Source organism: Schistocerca gregaria, chromosome 6, assembly GCF_023897955.1.
Source record: "Schistocerca gregaria isolate iqSchGreg1 chromosome 6, iqSchGreg1.2, whole genome shotgun sequence".
Lineage (NCBI taxonomy): Eukaryota > Metazoa > Arthropoda > Insecta > Orthoptera > Acrididae > Schistocerca > Schistocerca gregaria.
The window spans coordinates 92,809,113-92,821,767 of record NC_064925.1 but is presented as its reverse complement, the minus strand read 5'-3'; the positions used below and the strand labels follow the sequence as shown (position 1 = coordinate 92,821,767).

General features: G+C 40.6%; 1 long non-coding RNA gene across 1 annotated transcript in view; it reads right to left on the bottom strand.

The window, feature by feature from the left end:
- LOC126278470 (uncharacterized) overlaps positions 1-12,655 on the bottom strand; it is a 1,538,296-nt gene that overhangs the window by 682,295 nt on the left and 843,346 nt on the right. The window lies entirely within an intron of this gene.

Sequence of the window (12,655 nt, the reverse complement as noted above, 5' to 3'; positions counted from 1 at the left end):
TGTGCTGAATTATATAAAAACTAATATTATACAGGTAACCACCGATCCACTGTTGTATAAGAGAGCAGTCTTACGCCTTCAGAATTCCTTTCAGTAAAACCAAAAATGGTTCAAATGGCTCGCAACACTATGAGACTCAACATTTGAGGTCATCAGTCTCCTAGAACTTAGAACTACTTAAACCTAACTATCCTAAGTTCATCACACACATCCATGCTCGAGGCAAGATTCGAACCTGCGACCGTAGCGGTTCCAAACTGAACCGCACGGCCACATCGGCTGCCCTCAGCAAAACCGTTCCGGGTGTGTAAGCGCGTCGTCAGCCAAGGTTTCGCTTGCTGTGTCAGCGTGGCCACTCCTTTACTGCTCATCGTGATCAAAGCTGCGTGCAACACCAGATGAAACGTTGGTAGATTTATCATGTATGGCGCTCTCACGCACTCAGAGAGTTCTTAAGGGGGGGGGGGGGGGGGGGGGACGTATGCCAAGTTGTAATACTTCGAAAATACCTTGTAAAATTCAACGCTTTCAAAGCCGTGCAACTGGATTTGACAAAGTAGTTAAGGAATGTTATATGGATGTATTCATACGTTTGACGCTTATTTAAGTTATATGTTTTTAATTATAAACAATTGAAATTTTTTCAACGAGGTGAGTGCAGATGTTTCTGTCTTGAATGAACTGTCAGAACGAAGTTAACGTATTTTTGTTCAAACTATAATATACTGTTATTAGAAATATCTGTGGAACCGAATATTGATATGTACTTCTGCTAGATTTTTACATTTCTCTATATTTCTGGGAAAAAAGTATACCAAATTTTGGTGTTTTTCTCTTACATAAATGCCTTACTATGGTACTAAGTGGAAAATTCTTCCGTACATAGTACTGACTAAAGGCATGCCAAATTTTAGTACTACACTAAAGAACCTAAGAAACTGGTACACTTGCGTAATATCGTGTAGGGTCCCGCCAACACGCAGAAGTGCCTCAACACGACGTGGCGTTTACTCGACTAATGTCTGAAGTTGTGCTGGAAGGGAACTAACACCATGAATCCTGCAGGGCTCTCCATAAAACTTTAAGTGTACGAGGAGGTAGAGATATCTTCTGTACACCACGTTACAAAGCATCCCAGATATGATCAATAATGTTCATGTATGTGGAGCTTGATGGCCAGCGGAAGTGTTTAAACTCAGAATAGTGTTCTTGGAGCCACTCTGTAGCAATTCTGGACGTGTGGGGTGTCGCATTGTCCTGCTGGAATTTGTCAGTAGGAACGGACATGAACGGATGCAGGTTTTCAGACAAGATGCTTACAGAGTCTTCAGCAGCTGGAACAGCCCCCTGCTGATTAATAAGGTGGTGTCCATACCCGTACATGTCACATAAAACTTGAAACGAAACACTTACGACTAGGCAACACGTTTCCACTCATCAACAGACCAATGTCGATGTTGGTGGGCCAAGGTGAGACGTGAAGCGTTGTGTCTTGCAGTCATCAAGGGTACACGAGTGGGCCTTTGGCTCCGAAAGCCCATATCGATGAAGTTTCGTTGAATGGTTCGCACGCTGACACTTGTTGACGGCCAAGAACTGAAAGTTGCAGCAATTTGCGGAAGGGTTGCACTTCTGGCACGCTGAACGATTCTCTTCAGTCGTCGTTGGTCCCGTTCTTGCAGGATCTTTTTCCGGCCGCTGCGATGTGAGAGATATGATGTTTTACCGGATTTCTGATATTCACGGTACACTCGTGTAATGGGAGAGCCTGTGTCCCATCGCTCGTGCGCCGACTATAATACCACGTTCAAACTCATTTAAATCTTGCTAACCTGCCATTGTGGCAGCAGTAACAGATCTAACAACTGCATCAGACACCTTTTGTCTTGAATAGATGTTGACGACCGCAGCGCCGTATTCTGCTTGTTTATATAATTGTCTGATTTGAATACTCTTGCCTATACGAGTTCCTCTGGCGCTTGAGTGTATAATGTCAGTGCTTTGTGGGGAAAAGTAGCATAAAGCTGCCAAGCTATGAGTTACAGCAAACCTGAGACAAATATTTTACAGTGTTTGTATTATGTCTTTCCTGATCTGGGTGAACTAGTGCAAACTATATGCATTCTCCTCGTCATGCTCAAGCATTGTTTTCTTTGTTTTTCCTTTTACGTTAACCTAACTTTCAAACTGAGTAACAATAATATGAGCCGCATCAGTTATCCTGTTATCGATTTTCTTCAGTACTGACAATCGTGGATCAAATCTTAGCCTTCGTAGAGTCCATTTTCTCTCAAGATTAGCACAGTTAAAAATTAAACAATCACGATACGCTGCAACTTCATGAGCTGTTCTGGACACAAATGTGTTGAGGCAGGGATTCGTATCAGAGCGTTGTGGCTTTCATTAGTATTCTGAGTTTTTCCATGCGCTCACCTTTGTAGAAGTTCTGAATCTGCAAAACACTGAAATATTCCCCACATTCTGACTGCATAAAACTGGAAGAAAAACGGCAGGAGTACATAATATGAGAAACTACAGAACATCGAAGAGGCGTGGCTCCGTGCAAGTTTTTGTTGATTATTATTTGTATCACACTTAGAAGTGGAATTGGAACGTAACCATATAGTAAATTTTTCAAAATTTTTGTACCTTTCGCTTACGTCCCCCCTTAATGAAGAGAACTATTGTTGCTTCAACCAGATAACTGTAATAAGGGTATAATTAATTCCACTTTCACAGAGTGATACGAAAAAAAAATCTGGGAAGATTAGAATGTTAGCACTCATTAGTTTTGTTAAGCCCATGTTATGTTTCACACACACACCCACACATACACTCACCACTCACTCTCACTCTCTCCCCCCCCTCTCTCTCTCTCTCTCTTCCTCTCTCCCCTTCTCCCCCCCCCCCTCTCTCTCTCTCTCTCTCTCTCTCTCTCTCTCTCTCTCTCAGACACACACACAGATGAGTGTACTCAGTTCATTTCATGTTCAAGTTAACTCATTGTCTATACCTCAAGTCGTTTCCTTTCAACCTTTGCGCACTTTTAGTCACGTCCAGTGATAGAACCGTTTGCTCTCCATTTCGATTCTACATCTCTTCATAATTTTCTCAAACTGGACATGCCATCATGAGCATTCTTCTGTAATACCACTTTTCGGACACATTGCATCTTTTATGAGAAGTGTATTCATTCAGTGAAACTACGGAACTATTCACAGTGTTGTGATTTCATTCACAGGTGCTATATGGGGTGATTATGCTGCCCCAACCGATTGCTTTATACGCCATCAGAAACAACGAACGAGATTTTCGTATTCTCTGTCTCACTACATGCAAACGATTGGTCGCACAGGAAAACTAAACAGGACCTTTCCGTAGAACATTTAATGTATCTGAAGTCTGTATAGGGATACGTTTTTGCTGGTGGCCACGTTTTGCGAGCTGTTGAAGAAAAACGAGTTTGAAAGTCACTTTTTTTTACATTTTTCTTGAATAATTCGAAAACTACGGCCTCTAGCGACAACGTACCCCCGTAAAAATTAATTACACTAAATTTGCAACAAAGAGTTCCTGTTCCTTTTTTCCGTAGGCCTAACAGTTTGCAAGCAGTGAGAGAATAAGAAAATCTTGCTGATGGTATATGAAAGCGTTGGGGATTGCATAAAACCAATCGCTAGTTTGCTAGGGTCTGGTGAATCACCGTGTATAGAAAAAAAAATAATGAAACGAATGACGAGTATCTTTATAGAACCATGAGTATGTGATTCATACAGGATATTATACTAAAATGTAAAACACGTTTTACATTATAAATAGTCACATTAGTTGCTTTCAGTTGAAACATCGCAAACTCCCTGTCGAGTCGTTAAGTAGCTGTGCTGAAATTATTTCTCGTTGATGTGAGCATAGTCTGTTGAAAACAGTTCCCCAAAGAGATGTCTGCCATGAACCACGAGTCTAAGGTGTGTCGCTGAGAATTCAAAGGAATCATGGATTGTATCGAAATAACTCTTCACTTAAAAAACAGTACCAGAGTTTCTGCACTTATATTTTGCGTTACAGCTTTTCTAAAAGTGTAGTTACCTTACGGACCACGGGAAGGTAGCTTTTGGATTGATTTTTCTCCGAAAGTACTTATCAAAATAATATCAGAAGATGTTTTCCGTTATCTCTCCATCTCTCCATATACTTGGAAGTAGATTTTCTCTATCCGACTATGTAGACCTCCCGGCGAGATTCTTGTCGGGTCTTCATCCGGATCAAACTGTCATCTGTCATTTTCTCTAGTTTGTTGTTTAAATTTGATGGAAGTACACCATTTCTCTCAAGGAAAAATGCATGCATCCTCTTCACAGTTTATCATTATTTCTGAAGTAGAATCTCAACATTACAGGTGCATGTCATACACTGAGATTTGAGTGAAGGATGTCATTTTGCGCCAGAGTCTTTGGTCTATAGAAAATTGATCGCCTGTTACTAATAAATGGATTTGAAAACTTGTACTCGCATGGACTGAAGACTCAATCTTCTTCTTAAATGGGAGGCGTCACCGGAGGCTCAAATACTATTCAGTCAGCCCAAGACAGTCCGACCTATCCTAGCCAACAGTTTGTTTACACGAACTAGAATTAATACCGCCTATGCCAGAAGGCATCCGCACTTTTATGTCAGAACAAGCTACTATGGAAGAGACATTTTGGTTATGGTTAGCAGTACGGGGTAGGTGCATCAATTGAGAACTGTGTCATATTCGTTCGAAGACACTGAGCACCCATTTGTGGAAAATGCATGGTGCTCGCAAACCTATGAGCCTGTTTTGCTTAGTTCGCTGCTTCTAAGTTTCTCTTCTGTCCGATTTATATTCAACGTTCAGCTGTAACACCGCACTTTTTCAAAAGGTGTTAATCTCTCCTTGCCTGTACTATCTATCGCCGATATTTCACTCCCACGCAACTATAAAATCCACATCGGTAATTAAATGTTTTGTCGTTGCCATTGACATGATTCATTCCTCGACGGACTGTTTCGGAAGGTATCTTCCAATATGAAAAAAAAACATCTTAAAAATTTACGGAAACGCACCTGAAGATGAAGAATATCTTTCGAAACACATAGTACGTGGAAAAAATCGAACATTCTTTTTTTAGTGCCTACTTAGCCTGTCTCGTACGTCTCTACTCCATCAATGGAGAAAAACTAGTATATCCACACAAATATTTCAGTGAAGGTTTCGTAAATCTTAAATTAATATCTTTTAAAACTTTGGTCTTTTTCCACAGTAAAGTTTTTTGCTGTTGTGCACCTTCCGTTCTTCTTTCATCAATTATTTGTTAGCCAAATACCAAAACTCTAGTACTTTTAGCATTTCATTTCCTTGTCTTACTCCTTCAGTTCAACATTACGTTACCATATCTTTAGATCTGTTCGTATAATAATTACTTTACGAGGCACTATGCATTACTTTCAACGGATCTCCCAGCCGCTTTGCAGTAACTTACAGAATTACAATCTCATTGGGAAAGCTTTATCTTTTCGTTTTTTACCCTGAATTTTAACTCTGTTTCCTAATTTATTTTTGCTCTACATACTGAAGGACGGCTGCAGTCATGGTTTAAGCCATTTTCTACCAAAGCCTCCATTCCAATCCATAATTGCAGTCTGGTTTCGGTACAAGTTGTATTTATACCTGACATCTTATGAATTCCAAAGAGCGTATTCCAGTAACATTATCGAAAGCTTTCTGTTAATACACAAGTGCTCTATAAGTAGGTTTGCCTTTCCTCAGCCTATGTTCTAACTTAAGTCCGTAGGACATTACGTCACATGTGTTATTCTGCACCGCAAATTCATGTTCCCCTGGTCGGCCTCTAGTGGTCGTAGCATCCTTTTGAAGACAATTCTGGTTTCTTGAGAGTGTGAGTGATTTAATTTCTCCAGAGACATTCTCTAACACCCCATTTTAAAAATATTTTAGTCTTTCCTAAGTTCTATTCTCAGCTGACTGCAGCACGCAGGTTCACGGGAGTGAAAGTTACTGATAGATGAAGAGACTTCTAGAGTCTTGATTCGCTTCAGACCAGTCAAGGCCTGATTACTACGACAACAACGAAATAATGAGAAACCGAGTGATGACATATTGCCAAAATTGTATCGTGAAAACAGTTTAATTGGTATACTAAATATAAAGTCTACATCATGTACGATGTAGGAACACAGCTGTCTGTGAATGAGAATGTCGTATTCAGTTACTACTGTTTCTAGGTGAGGAGGTAACGCGTACTCTTGGACTACGATCGTCAAACAATTATAAATGTAAACAAGCTTGCCCAGTTCGCAATTGGTTAATATCCCGATTACTAGTTTCAGCGAAGTTATATTGCCATCTTGAGATCATGATCATGATCTGATTACTGGTTTCAGCAGTGTTTTTTCGACCTCTTCTGATCATAATCATTATCATGGTTATGATCTGCAGATTGCAATATAACTTGGCTGAAACTAGTAATCGGGAAATGTATCATCTGCGATCTGGGCAGTATAGCTTCTACTTTGCAAGCTTTTTTTACATTGATACAGAGATCGCCCTCCTTCTGACAATGTCGAGTAGTTACTATTGTAAATGAACGTAATTTTTCGACTGCCGTTAATATGGCTGCACATCGAATTTTTGAGAAGTAGCTGCTCAGCTTCAAATTAAAGCTTTGAACATCTAAATAACGTCAACAAATTAGATTAAAGAAGGAGAAGACCAACAAGAAAGGAGAACACCAACTAGATGTGCTGCCTTCTTAACAGAGAACACAGTCGTGACTAAAATGTAATTAGGAAAACTCCAAAATAGATAAAAATAAAATAAAAAAAGTATGCAAAATGAAATGGACAGGTTAAGGATGCTCCAAAATTCCTGAAAACTGATATTGGTCGAATAGGGAGGGTAAAAAAATTCGAATATCTAGGGGAGATAATCCAAAAAAATACTTCGGGAAAATCTGCAATAGAGGAAAGGTTGCATAAAATGGGGAGAGCATATAGTATCACAACTCTACAATAAAATGATGCACCTATCCAAAAATAAAGAAATAAGGCATTACAGCACATTAGTGAAGCTAGAACACTTTATATGCAAACGAATGCCCGGCACTTAACTACAATTTAGATACATTAAATGTACTAGATAGGCGAGTATAATGAAAATATATACAGCAGAACCTTGGATATTACGAAGTAATGCTGAAATATATCAAAATATAGAAAATATTTCAAATGTAATGAGAAAAAAAAGACTGATGTTTCTGGTCATTTATTTTGAATTCCAGCAGTAAATTAAGTAATAAGATTTTGAAATATTGGTGCGGTAAGCTGGGTAAACGAAGTACAATAGGATTTGGAAAGAAACAATATAAAATAGAAGATAGAAACAATAGAGAATCCTTTCGGGTAAAAGTATTGAAAATGGAAGAATTCCAAGGCAGGGTAGCTCAAACGACTCGTTCAAAATGGTCTGAAGACACAAACAAGAAACATAGTGAACAGATGAAAGCATACTGCAAGGAAAGACAAAGAACGAAGAACTGAAACTGGAACATGGTCCTCAGATGGCCTAAGCGATTGACACTGTGGCCAAAGTAGAACAGCATGCAAACAATGCATCTAGGTCTAGATATTGCTGTAGTTAGTTGGCAGATTTTGAGCTCTTCTAAGTTCGCTGAGAATTTTAAATAAATTTCTTTTATTTTATGTAGATTTTTTTGATTATTTCGCAACATTCAGTTTCCTTTCTGCATTATAATGTAATCAAAAACAGTTTCTGTTAAAATACTGTATAATTCGATATAATATACAGCACTGTAAACGTGCAACTTGTTTATAGGCTGCAGATAAAATGTCTAATATTTATGGCAATTAATCGTAAATAGTATATTAAGTCCAAAATAGTGGAGCAGTTAAGAAAACTGACGCCATATTTGTCACAAGCATCTGGTTCATTACGGAGTACTCCAAACACTGGTGACAAGATTGAAGCTCAGCAAGACAGAAATCACGTTGAAGTCACGTAAAGCATTTAGGATTGCCCCGGAACACTGCAGAAGCCGAAATCGTTCTGTATAAATGTAGATGCTGAATGTATAATGTAATACGGCTATTCAAGGCGCCAGTGAGGACGCCTGGTCGTTTCGCCCGCAACCAAAGTCTTTTGGTCGTCGCATAAATTACCATGGACATTACTCAAGTCTTCATCTGCATTGCGGAAATTAAGCTTACGGCCAGAGTTTGCAGGGACAGCTTGAGGGAGGACTTTGCCTGCGAATCGAGCCAGGATGCGCATTGCAAAATAGTGAAAGCGCGCGACGAAAAGAATACTGGTATTTTTTAACCGTCACGCAGTACTGAAAAGCATTTTCGTTTGCGTATTTCCAGCGTACTGTTGCAGGGCCCTACTTCGAGACAAAGAGATGGAATTTTTCTGTCTGCGCTTTCGCAAGCGAAAAAAAAACAACATATGAGAGGCATATTGACGCTGTTCGTGCAAAGCTGCTTACATTCAGGAGTGCTTTTTTTTCGTCTGTGAGGTCCTGCGGGAAGTAGCGGAGGCGAAAGGTCTCGTTCCGTTTGAACTGTTGCCGATACGCCTGCCTTAATAACAATCCCCCCGGTAGAGCTCAGCAGTTTCGCTAGAATTCGTAATTAATAGCCCGGTGAAAAGGGCGTAATTAACTTTAATATGATTCAAATTTATTCATCACGCAATGGCAGAAGTTTTTGTGAGAATTTATAGCGAGGGGAGTCAAGTATTCTCTGGCGATAAAAAAGTAAATGTTAGCGACGAACACAAAGATGCCAGTTAATTTCCTGTTCACCCCCCCCCCCCCCCCGGCTCCGGTCCCTCCGTGCACACAGTACAAATAATGTGGAGGGTACTCTTTGATTCGGCTGTACTGTTCGGCCCTAATGCAGTCCTACATTTTGAGCAGAGGAGGAAATGTATCCCCGATGGAGGAGATGAAGAAGGCACGCTTCAGAATTAGTAACAAACGCTTACACACAATAGGGAAATAACAAAATGAAAGATATTTTCGTCGTTAGAGATATTTACATCTTCGCATTAAAATTCCGCGCATAAAATCTCTAGGGATATCTTGAAATAAAACACAAGTTCCTTTTAACGGGAATTGTCTTTGAGAGCATATTATGATTATTCGCAATGCAAAACATTGTAGTCAATGTTATCCGTGTTCAGTCGCTGTATTTCTCTTCTTGTGTTAAATTTTCGGTTTGTAGTTAGATCCATACAGAGTAATACGCAATACTTGTACCTACATGACGATGCAGCTGCCCTACGGAAATCGTTATGTGCAGCCCAAAATATCATATATCACCTACAAAAACCAAGCTTGTTCTCTCGCTCGCTATGCTCGAACTAATAGTCCAACAGAAGAAATTAAACGGGGTCCATTTGTAGGAATTTTAATGTAGTTAAATTTTGTAGTGGGATACGTTTTCGGATACGTCTTAGCTAAATGCCCCGGTTATCCATTTACTAAAGAAAAATGTACAAAAGTTGTATTTAAACGCTCGTCCACCTCCGCACTCATCCCTCACCAATCAGGATTTCTAGTATTTTGTTTTTGGTACTCCCATCTATCGCTGTACAAAAATCCCGGCTACAAGAACTACTTCAGATATTTCACTTTTTGTTTGGTCTCTGTTGATTAGGCTGTTTCGCCACCAGCGTACTTGGCCACTTCATTAACATTATTAATTTAAATGTACCCGAGTGGGTAATGAAAGAGAAGCGATTTCTTTAGACGTTACACTAAAGCTAGTTACGTTGACATTTCGATCTAAACTCAGCCCTTACAATCACAGAAGTTTCGCAGTCAGTATGCCTGATGAATACAACGATGTAATAGTTTATTTTATGCAGTTAAAATTCATTAAATTGAGAGGTAAAAATTAAACAATTTTCAAATTTACAATTTTTAAATGCTCTACGGAGCCGGTGGCGCATAAGGCCAGTCAGTGTAGACCAAAGAATGTGGAACATGAGAAACAATTCGTGCGGTCGCAGTTTTATACGGTGGTCGGAGGGAGTGCCGTGGACAACATAGTGGACATCCTGACCGATGGGGGCTGAGTGCGCGAGTGAAGGTGCTTTTGTAGGTCCCTCTTGTAGGTTTTTCTGTAATAACATGGAACATACTGGTATTTCAGGTTTAAAAATGAATACTGACAGATGCACTAGACGATCTGTCCAACAACGAGTATCAAGGTGGTTCCAGGCAGGTATCCACACGTATTTTAAGATTGTTTCTCGAGTGTGGGGGATTAAAACTGAACCATAATCATACTATGCAACTGACTTCAAATGGAAAGTAATTAGGATTTGAGTGAAACTACGCAGAATGGATACAAGTAACGTAATTAACAATTTGTTGTTCATAAATACCTCCTGGGTTTCACAAAATGACTCTGCGAAAACAAGACACATCAGACCTTTATCAGTAGATTATCTCTACAAGCTTTCAACGTACGTTAAAGGTGCTGAATATGGACACTACTTGTGACGTGGCTAACAACAATTTGTGCATGTACTTCACTGAAGTCACCGATACGATATGCCAGGGAAGCTTATTGCAGGAGTGAACTCAATTAATCGCGACAGTACGAAGCGGACGATTGGTCTACAGTCCGCAGCTCGTGGTCGTGCGGTAGCGTTCTCGCTTCCCGCGCCCGGGTTCCCGCGTTCGATTCCCGGCGGGGTCAGGGATTTTCTCTGCCTCGTGATGACTGGGTGTTGTGCTACGTCCTTAGGTTAGCTAGGTTTAAGTGGTTCTAAGTTCTAAGGGACTGATGACCGTAGATGTCAAGTCCCCTAGTGCTCAGAGCCATTTGAACCATTTTTGATTTGTCTACAAGTTCTGGTACTCCTGACGTCAAGTGCGGCAGTTCCGCGTCGCATATTACGAGCCAGAACCATGTCTTGCACCGTTATTGCATTTGTCTTCTGAAACCGTGAAGGTACTTATTAATAACCCTGTGTGTTAGGGAAGATTGGGCAGCAGAGTGTCTCTCTCAGATATCTGAATTGAATGTTCGTTGCTTTTGGGAAGTGCTCCTCTAAGGAGAGGAAACGTGTACAATCGTGTCTAAGGTAAGTGCACGGTCTCGCGGCGATACGAATTTGTAAAATCTTCTCGGGGCCCCAGCCGCGTCAGGTGGTTAAAACCACACGATTTTTTTTACCTAGCTCTCCTCCGTCTTTGACAAGTGGTAAATGACTACTGGGTCCCTGTGGCCTCACAGTTATATAGCTGTGACGTCACTGGTACCCTCTTCCTCGAGAACTCGGCTCCCAGATGAGATATTGCCGTTGTTGCTGCCTAAGTTGGCAGCCCCGTATACTAAATTTCGCACCCTGTAGCGGGTGATTCAACAAGAAATAGCTAATCTGAACTGTTTGTTACAAACTATAAAAGACAGAAACACATTGAGCATGCCACTGGATAGAGAAAGATTCAAAGTTTTGTTACAGCTGCGCCATTTTTTGTTTGTAGGAACACGGCGGCTACACCTCAAGGTCAATAATTTTACATGTTGGAATGTTCAGGTGCAACGTACATTCCGTCGTCGATTCAGCAAGAAACCGCCTCTGCTTAAGCAGATTTATGACTAGTATATAAAATTCTGGGAAGCTGATGGCATATGCAAAGGAAAAAGCACGTCTGATGAAAACGACGAGGGCCTCCGAGCGTCCACACGGAACCCACGGAAGCCCACAAGAAGGGCACGCCCGCAAATGCAACTTACTCAAAGGATGGTGTGGTGTGGAATAAGTAACAAGTCAAGTACAGATTTAGAAATAACTGCTGAACAAATTTCACTCACATTAATGAATGTTTTAAAGCTAATTCACTGTCATTAAACTTTGAAAAGACCCACTATATGCAGTTCAGAACCTGTAAGAGATTTCCTTCAAACATGCATATAATATATGAAGAGATGCAGATCGAAGTGGTTGACAGTGTTAAATATCTGGGATACAACTCGATAACACACACATCAAAAAAGGTTTTGCACCACCTCCGTCCCTAGAGTTCCTGAACCTGTAGAGAAAATTAGAATAGAGATCAACCTAAACATCATTTCCGGCATTTTTACTGGTCATAAAAACCACACATTGGATGTTGTACCACCACACAACGAGACTTTCAGAGGTGGTGGTCCAGATTGCTGTAGACACCGGTACCTCTAATACGCAGTAACACGTCCTCTTGCATTGATGCATACCTGTATTCGTCGTGGCATACTATCCACAAGTTCATCAAGGCACCGTTGGTCCAGATTGTCTCACTCCTCAACGGCACCTTTACAATCTAATCCAGGCATGTTCGGTAGGGTTCATGTCTGGATAAGATGCTGGCCACTCTAGTCGAGCGATGTCATTATTCTGAAGGAAGTCATTCACAAGATGTGCATGTCGGGGGAGCGAATTGTAATCAAAAACGTCTTCGGTCCCGGGTTAGATCCCCGCCACTGCCTAAATTTTGATAAATAATCAGCATTGGCGGCCGAAGACTTCCGGCATAAGAAGTCAGCCTCATTCTGCCAACGGCCTTGTCATAGAGGGTGGAGGAGCGGATAGAGGTTCAGG